The sequence below is a fragment of the Zea mays genome, chromosome 2, assembly GCF_902167145.1.
Source record: "Zea mays cultivar B73 chromosome 2, Zm-B73-REFERENCE-NAM-5.0, whole genome shotgun sequence".
Classification (NCBI taxonomy): Eukaryota; Viridiplantae; Streptophyta; class Magnoliopsida; order Poales; family Poaceae; genus Zea; species Zea mays.
Genome location: NC_050097.1, coordinates 14613840 through 14625188, shown reverse-complemented (window position 1 = coordinate 14625188; position 11349 = coordinate 14613840).

Genomic DNA, 11349 nt, shown 5'->3' with positions numbered 1-11349 from the left:
GGGCAGCAACAAAAGGAAGAAGAAGAACCGTGGCCACGAGAGGCCGCAATCTGCTGCTATGGTCGCCGCAGCCGCGACTGGGGGCCGGAATGAGCGCAACAAGCGCCAACGGCCACAGGGAGGCAACAGTGGCTCATGCCCTGTCCATCCCAATAGTCGCCATAGCGCATCGGAGTGTCGCGAGATCATTAAGCTCGTGAAGCGCGTCAGTGAGCGACGCGAGCAGGCCTCCAAGGATGGTTTGCCACCTCATCGCCGACATGGCAAGGAGAAGGTCGACGAGGGTGACGCGGCCGCAGGAGAACGGGACCTCGGGTATCAGTCACCTGAGGGGGGTCCTGAAGGACGTTTTCACTGGAGACTCCGACTCCGGTGACGACAACGACCACCGGAAGAAGTTGTACGTCATGTACAGCGGGAGCTGGGAGCTCACCTCCCGTAAGAATGTAAAGTCCCTGCGCCGAGAGGTCCTTTCGGCAGTCCCGGGGGGTCCCGAAGGCTGCTCCACATCAGCGGTGGAGGGGCACCACTATCTCCTTCGGGGCATCCAACTGCCTCGACAACATGGCAGAGGCCGGAATACTACCGCTCATCACCGTCCCTGTCATCGCCAACATGCGGCTGCACCATGTTCTGATTGACGGTGGGGCTGGGCTCAACGTTATCAGCCATGCTACATTCAAGTAGCTGCAGATCCAGGGTCCCGACTGGGACCTTCTCGTCCGTTCTCCGGAGTGGGCCCACAACCGGTGTATCCTCTTGGGAGCATCGCACTCCCGGTTACATTCAGGACCGAGGAAAACTTCCACACAGAGAACGTCCAGTTCGACGTCGCGGAGGTTAACCTCCCCTTCAATGCCATCATTGGCAGGCCAACCTTATACTGGTTCATGGCCATTGCCCATTACGGGTATTTGGTCCTCAAGATGTCGTCCCCAGCTGGGGTTCTCACCGTGCGGGGCGACCACGCTGCTGCACTTGCGGTTGTCGAGAAACTGCACGCCCTGGCGGCAGAGACTGCTCGCCCGGACGACGGAGGGAGGGACCCCTGGACTTCCAGTACCAAGGCGCCTTCCAAGGTGCCAAAGGTGCTGCCATCTGGAGCAGACGGCGGACCCATCAAGGCCATCCAGGTCGGCGTGGACTCCTACCGGACCACCTGCATCGCGGGCAATCTAGAGGAGAAATAGGAACTCGCCCTCGTCACCTTCCTCCGGGCAAATGTCGACGTTTTCGCATGGGAACCGTCGCAGATGCCTGGGATCCCCATGGAGGTGATTGAGAACCATCTGAATATCCACCCTTACGCCAAACCGGTGAGTCAGAAACCTCACAGACAGTTCGTTGAGCGACAGGACTTCATCCGTGAGGAGGTCCGGAAGCTGCTTGATGCTGGCTTCATCGAAGAGGTTCATCACCCCGTATGGCTGGCCAACCTAGTCATCGTTCCAAAGGCAAACGAGAAGCTTCAGATGTGCATCGACTACACCAGCCTTAATAAGGCTTGTCCCAAGGACCCATATCCACTACCACGCATAGATCGGATCGTGGATTCTACCTCAGGGTGCGACATCTTGTCCTTCTTAGATGCGTACTCTGGTTTTCACCAGATCCAGATGTATAGGGAAGATAGGAAGCATACCGTTTTTGTAACAGTGGATGGGCTTTACTGTTATGTTGTAATGCCCTACGGTCTGAGAAACGCCTTGCCGACATTTGTACGGGCGATGAATAAGACCTTCGGGGACCTGATTAGGGACATGATAGAGATATACGTTGATGACATAGTAGTCAAGACTAAGAGAGGGTCGACTCTGGTAGAAGACTTGGCCCTGGTCTTTGACAAGCTGTGGGCGACGCGCACGAGGCTGAACCCAGACAAGTGTGTCTTTGGTGTCTCCGCAGGGAAGTTGTTGGGATTCCTGGTTTCGCACCGAGTATTGAAGCAAACCTAGAGAAGATCCGGGCAATTGAGGCAATGAGGCCTCCGGCCCGGATCAAGGACGTCCAGAAGCTTACAGGGTCCTTGGCCACCCTTAGCTGCTTCATCTCACGGCTGGATGAGAGGGCGCTACCCTTCTTCAAGCTCTTGCGGAAGTCCGGCCCATTCTCTTGGACCGAGGAGGCAGAGCAAGCCTTCCAAGAGTTGAAGCAGCACCTTGTGTCCCTATCGATACTGGTAGCTCCGGAGCCAGGTGAGCCATTGTACCTGTACATTGCAGCGGTTGCAGAGGCAGTGAGCATGGTGCTGGTCGTCGAAAGGACGGCGCGACTTCCCCAGGGGAGTCAGGAAGTTCCCCTAGGCGAAGGTAGAGGTCCGACCACCACGGACCTTGAAGGCTCGGGACCACCCGTAGGGGTCTGGACCATACATAAGCCGGTCTACTATGTCAGCGAGGTCCTCCATGAGGCGAAGACCAGGTACCTTGAGAAGCACAAGCTTCTCTATGCTGTGCTTGTTGCGTCCAGGAAGCTACGTCACTATTTCCAGGCACACAGGGTTGTGGTCGTGACCTCCTTCCCGTTATGGGCCGTCCTCCACAACTCTAACGCCACTGGCAACATCGCCAAGTGGGCCTCGGAACTTGCGGAGTTCCAGCTCGACTTCTAGCCTCGCCATGCTGTCAAGAGCCAGGTCCTGGCTGACTTCATCGTGGAGTGGACTCCTCCCCCGAGCGCTCCTGGGGGTCCGGATCCCGATTCGGCCCCACACTTGCGGAGCCTAGGGTCCCGGTCTTCACCGAGCCCCACTGGACACTCTTCTTCGACGGGTCCGCCCGCCAGCAAGGTGGCGGTGCTGGGGTGGTCCTTGTCGACCCAAGCGAAGATCAAGTCAAGTACATGGTGCACCTCGAGTTCAAGGCCACCAACAACATGGCAGAGTACGAGGCACTTATCTTCGGCTTGTCTGTGGCCCTATCCCTAGGGATCCGCCAGCTCCTTGTGAAGGGGACTCCCAACTGATCATCAAGCAGGTCCGCGGGGAATGTAGCTGCAATGAGCCTAGCCTCGTAGCTTACCTCCTCCACGTAAGGAAGCTGGAGAAGGACTTCACGACCCTGGAACTGCAACATGTTCCTCAGGCTGACAACTCAGCGGCAGATGAACTCTCCATGAGGGCATCAACTTGGGCACCCATGCCCAAGGGCGTCTTCGAAAGATGACTGCTGAGACCTACAGCCTAGCCTGCCGAACCGGGTGAAGGGGGCGAGACTAGCACCTCGAAGCTAGCGGTCCTGGTGGCGTTACATCTGTAGAACCCACCAAGGATTGTGTGTGCTACAGGGGGTCCTACCAACCCCTTGGCGCCACAGCCAGTATCTCAGAGAGGTCCCGATGCATGGATCTCCGAGATTCGGGACTACCTGAAGGAAAATATCCTTCCTAAAGATCATGTGTCCGCAGAGCGCATAGTGCGGTTGGCTAAACGATATGCGGTGGTGGAAGGGGATCTCTACCGCGCGTGGCTCCAATGGCATTCTCATGTGGTGCATTACCCAGGAGGAGGGACGTGAGTTGCTCACGGAGATCCATGGAGGTGAGTGCGGAAGTCATTCCTCATCCCTCACGCTAGTCGTTAAGGCCTTCCAACATGGCTTCTACTGGCCAACCGCCCTCCAGGATGCAGCTGAGATGGTAAAGTCCTGCAAGGCGTGTCAATTCCATGCAAAGTAGATACACACACCAGCTCAGGCTCTGCAGATGATTCCACCCTCCTGGCCATTCGCCGTATGGGGGGTGGATATCCTGGGACCATTCCCCAGGGCCGTTGGCGGGTACCGTTTTCTCTTCGTCGCCATCGACAAGTTCACAAAGTGGCCAAAGGCCACCCCTATGGTCAATATCACCCAGGGTGCTGCTGTTGCTTTCCTCAAGTCGATTGTCTGTAGATTTGGGGTCTCAAGCCATATCATTATGGACAACGGGACCCAGTTTACAAGTCGGCTCTTCCAGGAGTATTGCGAGGGCATCGGCACCCAGCTCTGCTTTGCGTCTGTGGCTCATCCCAGGAGCAACGGCCAGGCGGAGAGGGCAAACACAGAGATCCTCGACTCAAGACACGCACCTATGACTGCTTGAAAAGCATGGTGCAAATTGGGTCAACGAGCTTTCGTTCGTGCTATGGGGGAACCAGACCACACCCAGGCGAGCTACCGGGAAGACCCCGTTCTTCCTGGTCTACGGGGCCGAAGCCTGCCTTCCCCCGGAAATCATTATGGGCTCCCCACGGGTCCAGGCTTTCGATAAGTCTATGCAGGAACAGCTACGGCGTGAGGACGTGGACTTCATCGACGAGCGCAGGTGGCGAGCGGCGATCCGAAATGCACGGTACAACCAGGCGCTCAGGCGCTACCACCAACGGTTCGTGCATAGTAGTGAGCTCAGGGTCGGGGACCTGGTCCTAAGGTGAGTACTGAACCGAGAAGGGCTCCACAAACTCTCCCCCAGTTGGGAGGGACCCTTCAAGGTGACGGAAATTTGCCGACCCGGGTGTGTCCGCCTTGCCACGATTGAAGGAGCGCCTCTTCCCAATCCCTGGAACATAGAGCATCTCCGTAAGTTTTACCCATAAAAGCAACACTGGGGAATTCAGTTTTCTTCCTCTGTAACTAGGTTGTGCATATATGTACGCCAATCCGGTGAGGTCCGCCCTCATAAACCCGGTATGTTGGCCTACACTCATGTATATCAAGTTATAAGGAAAAGATTCACCCCCCATATTTGTTTTCTGATGGTTTTATTCTGCTTTAGTTTACAACCATTATTTTTTATCTAACCCACCCATACAGTTCCCACTCTTGCTGGTATAATGACATCCGAATTGAGTAGTCAGGCTTGCAGTTTAGGACCCCTCTATAAAGGCAGGGGGGTCCGGCGGCCTGGGGGCCAGTTCTAGAGAATGGGCGCTTGTTCCCTGGGGTGGTTCGGAGCTGTGTAGCGGCTTAGCTTGGTTCCGTACCCTAAGCCTGCACGCTCCACCACTCTATGACGGATACCCTATATTTGGAACTATAGTCCTGTGGGTCCGGTAACCTGGGGTCCGGTTCTAGAGAATGGACGCTCGTCTCGTGGGGTGGTCTGGAGTTGTGTAGCCGCTTAGCCTGGTTCCGTACCCTAAGCCTGCATGCTCCACCACTCTGCGATGGGTGTCCTAGTATTTGGAGCTGTGATCTAGGGGGTCTGGGCATACAACTTGGCTTCCCAGGCTAAATCCTACAGGTCCTATTGCATGAATCAAAGGATAAAGGTACCAATTGGTGGGTCTTGTGGGTGTGCTACTAAAACTTCCTAGCCAAATCTGTGTACAGGTCCAGGTCCCAGTCGAGACTACCTCCTGGGGGCTGGGTCACCAATTCTTTCTTAGGTATACTGGTATCCAGCCTCGACACATCAAGCCTACATCCCAGGGGGGCCAAGTACCAGGGAGAAGTTGGTAACACTACACACAGCGAGGACAAATAGCATACAGATAAGTGTTGTTTGATTAATAGTTCTCAAAAAGTATCTTACAAAACCAAAGATTATTACATTCGCCTTCAAGCGGAACCCTAGCTTTATCTTTGCAGGTACGAGCTACTCGGCATCGGCAGGGTCGCGCTGGAAGCCTGGAAGCACGCGGCCACCGTCTCCACGGCGTCTTGGACGCTCTCCTCGGCGGCGTCTTCTGTGGCGGCCACCAGACCATCGAGCACCGGCACCAAGGACATGGCCGGGTCGTGGCTCCGGAACCACGTCAGCACGTAATCCACCACCGCCCGATAGAGTCTGCTGCCCTCTGCCTCCAGGCGGGCGCTGAGGATCTGGTCTAGGCGATGAAGGCGTTCGGCGGCGGAGTCCAGCACATAGAGGGCGTTGGAGATCGACGCTGAAAGCTCCGACACTAGGATAGGACTTATCCCCAGTGGCACCAGCGTCGTGCTCGCCTCGCCGGCCCACTCCTCTATCCGCTGGACCCCAACGCGGTGTTCTGCCTGGAGATCTTCTAGGGCCTTCTTGGTGGCCTCCGTCACCAGGGGACCCGGCGCCGCCTACGCCGCTTCGAACCGGTGGATCCGCTCCTCCAGCTTCCGCTCCTTCTCCTCCGCCTCGAGCTCATGCTCGGCCAGCAACATGCCCCGCCTTTCAAGCATTTCCTATTTGAAGGCGAGATCCTTCTCCCGCCTGGCGAGGTCTGACTCCCGCCCTTGTCCAGGGACGTACCCTTCTCCTTGAGGTTCTCCTCGGCGAGGACAATGTCGCTGGCCTTGTCCTCCAACTCTTGTTGCCATTTTTTCATCCTTTCTATGGCCTCCACTTGCTGGACCTGCTGGGCCTCTAGGGTCTGGTCCAGGGCATTCAGCTTGGCCCAGAGCTCTGTTGTGAGGGCCTCCCTCTGGCTCAGGGCCTCCTCCCTCTTGGTCAGCTTCTTCTCCCATCGAGACGTTTCCAGCTCCCTGGCGAACACCTTCTGGAGGTCCCTTTTGTACTCTTTGCGGTCCCGCGCGAGTTCGGACCGCTCAGAGGCGAACTGGCGGGATGCCGCCTTGGTGCGCTCCTCCAGCTGGGTGCGCCAGTCGCTGAGGCGCTGGTGCTTAGATTCCAGCGCATCCCATTCCCGCCGGATGGCTTCCTCAGTTTCATTGAGGACTTGGTGGGTGCGAGACAACACCCGGGGAAGGGGGATTGGCGCCGTGTCTAGCTCGGCACCTTACCGGAGCCGCCGCCCAAAATCACCTCCATCTCCTCTGGAGCAGGCGGAGGGATGGAGCTGGACATGCCTCCTAGGTCACACCTGGTGTCGGGAGCGGGCGCAGGTCCCCCAGTTGGGACCTCCTCCACCGCCACGGCACCTAGCGCTGGCACCGCCGCAGCCGGACCCTCAGCTGGGATGTGGGAGGCCGGTGGCACTGTCCCAGCGGCAGTTGGGTGCGCTCCGCCGACACCACTCTCCTGCTGCCGAGAGCCAGACCCGCCGGCGGGCCTGGAATCTGGCGGAGGAGGTGCGACCTTGGGAGCAGAGGGGGAGGAAGCCCTAACGAACAGACGATGGGTTAAGACCTGTTGACATGATAATTAGATTCATGGAAAAAAGGGCTACACTTACTTGGGGCCCTGGACTTTCCAGCGACCCTGGAAGCGAGGAGACCGCTGCTGCTGCGGTCGTTGTTGTTGCTGCTGCTGGTGCCCCTGGGGGAGATCACCCCCAGGTGGTGGTGGTGGTGGCGGCGGCGGGCCCGATGGTGGTGGTGGCAGCGGGACTAGAGGACTAACGCGCCTCTACGCGCCCTGGGCCTGGGAGCCGGCCTCCTTGGCCCCACCAGCAGTCCTCTGACGCTTCTGGGGGGTCCGAGACAAGCGACCCATCGGCGCAACGCAGCCGGTGTCGCCTCTCTTCCTCCGACCCCCCGATGCCCTTGGGGCAGAGGCGCTGCTTGCAGCCCCTTTACCCTTGTCCAAGGGGCTGGGGGCCACGGCAGGGGCGTTGGGAGCTGCACCGGAGGGCTGGGGACCTCCAGCTGCTGTACCAGGGATCTGGATTCCGCGGAGGGGGTCTTGACCGCCGGTTTGACGAACCGCCACGCCGCTCTCATCGAGGGTCGACAGCATCGCCAGGACCGCCGTTCGCAGCCCTGGATCATCACAGAGTGCCGAGGTGTCCTGGGGGAGTATCAAGGATTCAGGGACAAAGGACTCACCAGTAATCCCCTTCACCAGGAGTTCCAGCTCCTCCCTGGACAGATCGGTACCCGGCCCGCGCTGGATCCTACCGATATCATTCGGGCCAGTAAACCAGCAGCATAGGCGCGACCTCCTCTGCAGCGGCATGACCCGGCGCTTCAATAAGTCGCCGACCACATGCATGGAGGTTAGACCACCAGTTGCCAAGGTCTTGATCCTATCTAGCATGGGCAGGAGCTCTGGCGATAGCGATGGCTTGGTCCTCCAGTGCTTGCGGTCGAGGGCTGGCCCGTTGCTCGGCAGGACAAGGCGGTTGTTGGCCTCGGCGCTGACGATCACCCAGTCACCGCGCCAGTTTTCCCACCTCGCGCCGCCGAAGGTGGAGATGTAGGCTACGGCTGAATCCGGCCTCGTCTGAAAGTAGTAGGCACCAAGATGGTCCCTAGCCTTCCTAGACTTGACCAGCACGAAGAAGTGGCGGAAGAGGGAAGTACAGGGGGCCACCTCTACGAACATCTCGCAAAGATGGACGAAGATGGCCGCTTGGAGGATGGAGTGGGGTGTAAGGTGCTGAAGCTGGAGCCCGAACTCCTCCAACAACAGCACGAAGAAAGGCGAGATCGGCAGCGCCAACCCGCAGGAGATGTAGGAGACGAATAACACGAACTCCCCAACAGCAAGTTCACCGAGGGGAGCCGCGCCGGCACGAATCCTTCCAGCGAGCCCTGGCGCACTCCACCCGAGCAGGTCGCGCACAAGGTTGAGCGCCGCCTCAGTCTGGAAGCGGTCGGGGTGACCGAGCGAAGCCATGGTGTGCACAGCGGCGCGGGCGTGGAACTGTGGAGCGTGAAGGCAAAAGAGCACAGCCGGCGGCGCGAGCATGGAATGAAGGAGCATGAGGGCGAAAGGGCGCAGTCGATTGGAAGAGAATGCGAAAGGGTAACTGCTGCACATGGGGGTGAACCCTTTTTCAAGAAAACCAGAGTCCCCGCTCAAGGAAACCCTTTCGCGCGCCCCTCAATCGCCGCAGGAGATCGCGCGAGACGGGCACCTAGACCCAGGCAGCCCAGTCTATGACACAGGGGCCCCAGTCCATAGGTCATACAATTTGCGAGTTGGATTTCGGGTGCAGAAGGAACGAACCACCGCACGCGCTTGAAGAGCGAACCGCCGCTCGCGGTAGCGCGCCTCTTCATTTCTGCCGCAAGAGACAACAGCCCAGTCTATGACACGGTGGCCCAGGCCCACAGGTCATACTCCTTGGGTGCCGGATCCCGGGTGCGGAAAGAGCAAACCGCCGCACGCGCCGGTAGTGCGCCTCCTCGGGGCCGCGGCAGAAGACAGGAGGTAATTTTTTTAAAACCAATGCAGCGGTATCGAGGCACCCCGCGCGTGGCCTGACGAAACCACCAGGCATGGGGCCCGCGGGTCAGTCAGCCGCGAGGACAGATATGGCAGTTGGTGTGACCTAAGGTAGATTGACGGTGGGTGCGTCAGCAGACACGCTGAAACGGCGCGCCAATCGTCAATCACGCCATGTCGAAGCAAAGTACAAGTTTTTGCCCCACCTGCAGGCTCGCATCCTCCCCTGAGGTGGGCCCGAGGGCCACTGTCGGTACCCAGAAACTAGGGTACCCCTTACTACTGTATGAAGATGCAGTACTCACGCGGCTATCTTTAGTCGCGTGGTAAAGGAGTTGTATGTGGGACCAGACCATGGCTTGCCCCAGCCTCAGGAGACTACTCTGGGCCAACAACAGCGCCTGATCCCACCACGTGGGCGGCTCCGGTGCCGCCACGTGGCCAGAGAAAGTGATATACTCAAAGGCGTCAACAGTGAGTCCGGACCACTTGAAAGGCAAATAGGGTCAAACCTTTTCCTAAATGATTTTGGTGGTTGAATTGCCCAACACAAATAATTGAACTAACTAGTTTACTCTAGAATATAAGTTCTACAGGTGCCAAAGGTTCAACACAAACCAATAAAAAGTCCAAGATAGGGTTCAAAAAGCAAGGAGCAAAAGAAACCGAAGGCTGCCCTGGTCTGGCGCACCGGACCATCCGGTGTGCCACCGGGGTGGATCAACTCCAACTCGCTACCTTCGGGTTTCTGGAAAAAGCCCTCCGCTATAATTCACCGGACTGTCCGGTGTGCCAGGCGAAGCAACGGTCGAGTTCAACGGTCGGCTGACACAGCTACAGTGTGTGTCTAGTTCGCGCAGAATCAGAACAGGCGCCAGAAGGCGCACCGGACAGTGAACAGTACTTGTCCGGTGCACCACCGGACTGTCCGGTGGTCCCAGCTATCAGAGCTCCAACGGTCGAACCCTAACGGTTCGGTGACGTGGCTGGCGCACCGGACAGTGTCTGGTCGCGCACCAGACAGTGTCCGCTGCGCCCATCGACAGACAGCCTCCCCAACTGGCATTTTGGTGGGTGGGGCTATAAATACCCCCAACCACCACACTTCAAGGTATCTAAGTTTTCAGCCATTGCATTCAATACAAGAACTCTAGACTTCACTTCAAGACACAAACAAGAGATCAAATCCTCTCCCAAGTCTAGAATCACTCCAAACATTTAGTGACTAGTGAGAGAGAGAGATATTTGTGTTCATTTGAGTTCTTGTCGCTTAGATCGCTTTTCTTTTTCCCCATTCTTGTTCTCAACAACTTTGTAAACAAAGCAAGAGACACCAAGGTGTGGTGGTCCTTGTGGGGTCTAAGTGACCCATTTGATTAAGGAGAAAAGCTCACTCGGTCTAGGTGACCGTTTGAGAGAGGGAAAGGGTTGAAAGAGACCCGGTCTTTGTGACCACCTCAACAGGGAGTAGGTTTGCAAGAACCGAACCTCGGTAAAACAAATCATCGTGTCATCCGCTCTATTTCATTGGTTGATTTGTTTTCGCCCTCTCTTTCGGACTCGATTATATTTATAACACTAACCCCGACTTGTAGGTGTGCTTAAAGTTTATAAATTTCAGATTTGCCTATTCACCCCCCTCTAGGCGACTTTCAATTGGTATCAAAGCCTGGTACTTCATTAGAGTCTAACCACTCGAAGTGATGTCAGGAGCATCCGCTAAGAGGGAGATCGGGACCGGCGGCGACAAGTCGGCAAGCTCGGGGAGAACCCATTCGAGGGAGTCCGCCCACAAGCACAAGGAGGAATCCTCTTCCTCCATCAAGACACAATGGAAAGGTTACAAGAAGAAGAAGATGAAGAAAGTGGTCTACTACGAGACCGACTCTTCGTCACCTTCCACCTCCAGCTCCGAATCGACGTCCGTCACTTCTAAGCGCCATGAGCGCAAGAAGTATAGTAAGATTGAAAGGGAAATGTGCCCTTGGGCCATTTCTAAGTATTTTGGTGATTTAGTGTCCAACACAAGTGCCTAAGTGTTAGATGGTGGACAAAGTACAAATCAAGTATAAAGGTATGTTTCTCAGACTTAGTACATTGTTTTAGAGACTAATGTATTGTGTCTAAGTGCTGGAAACAGGAAAATCAAGTTGAAATTAAAGATGGCATTGTTCAGCCAAAGTCAGCTCTGTCTGGGTGCACCGGACAGTCCGGTGGTGCACCGGACAGTGTCCGGTGCGCCATACTGACTCAGGCGAACTTGCTGCTCTCGGGAAATGATTAACGGCGTACGGCTATAATTCACCGGACTGTCCGGTGTGCACCGGA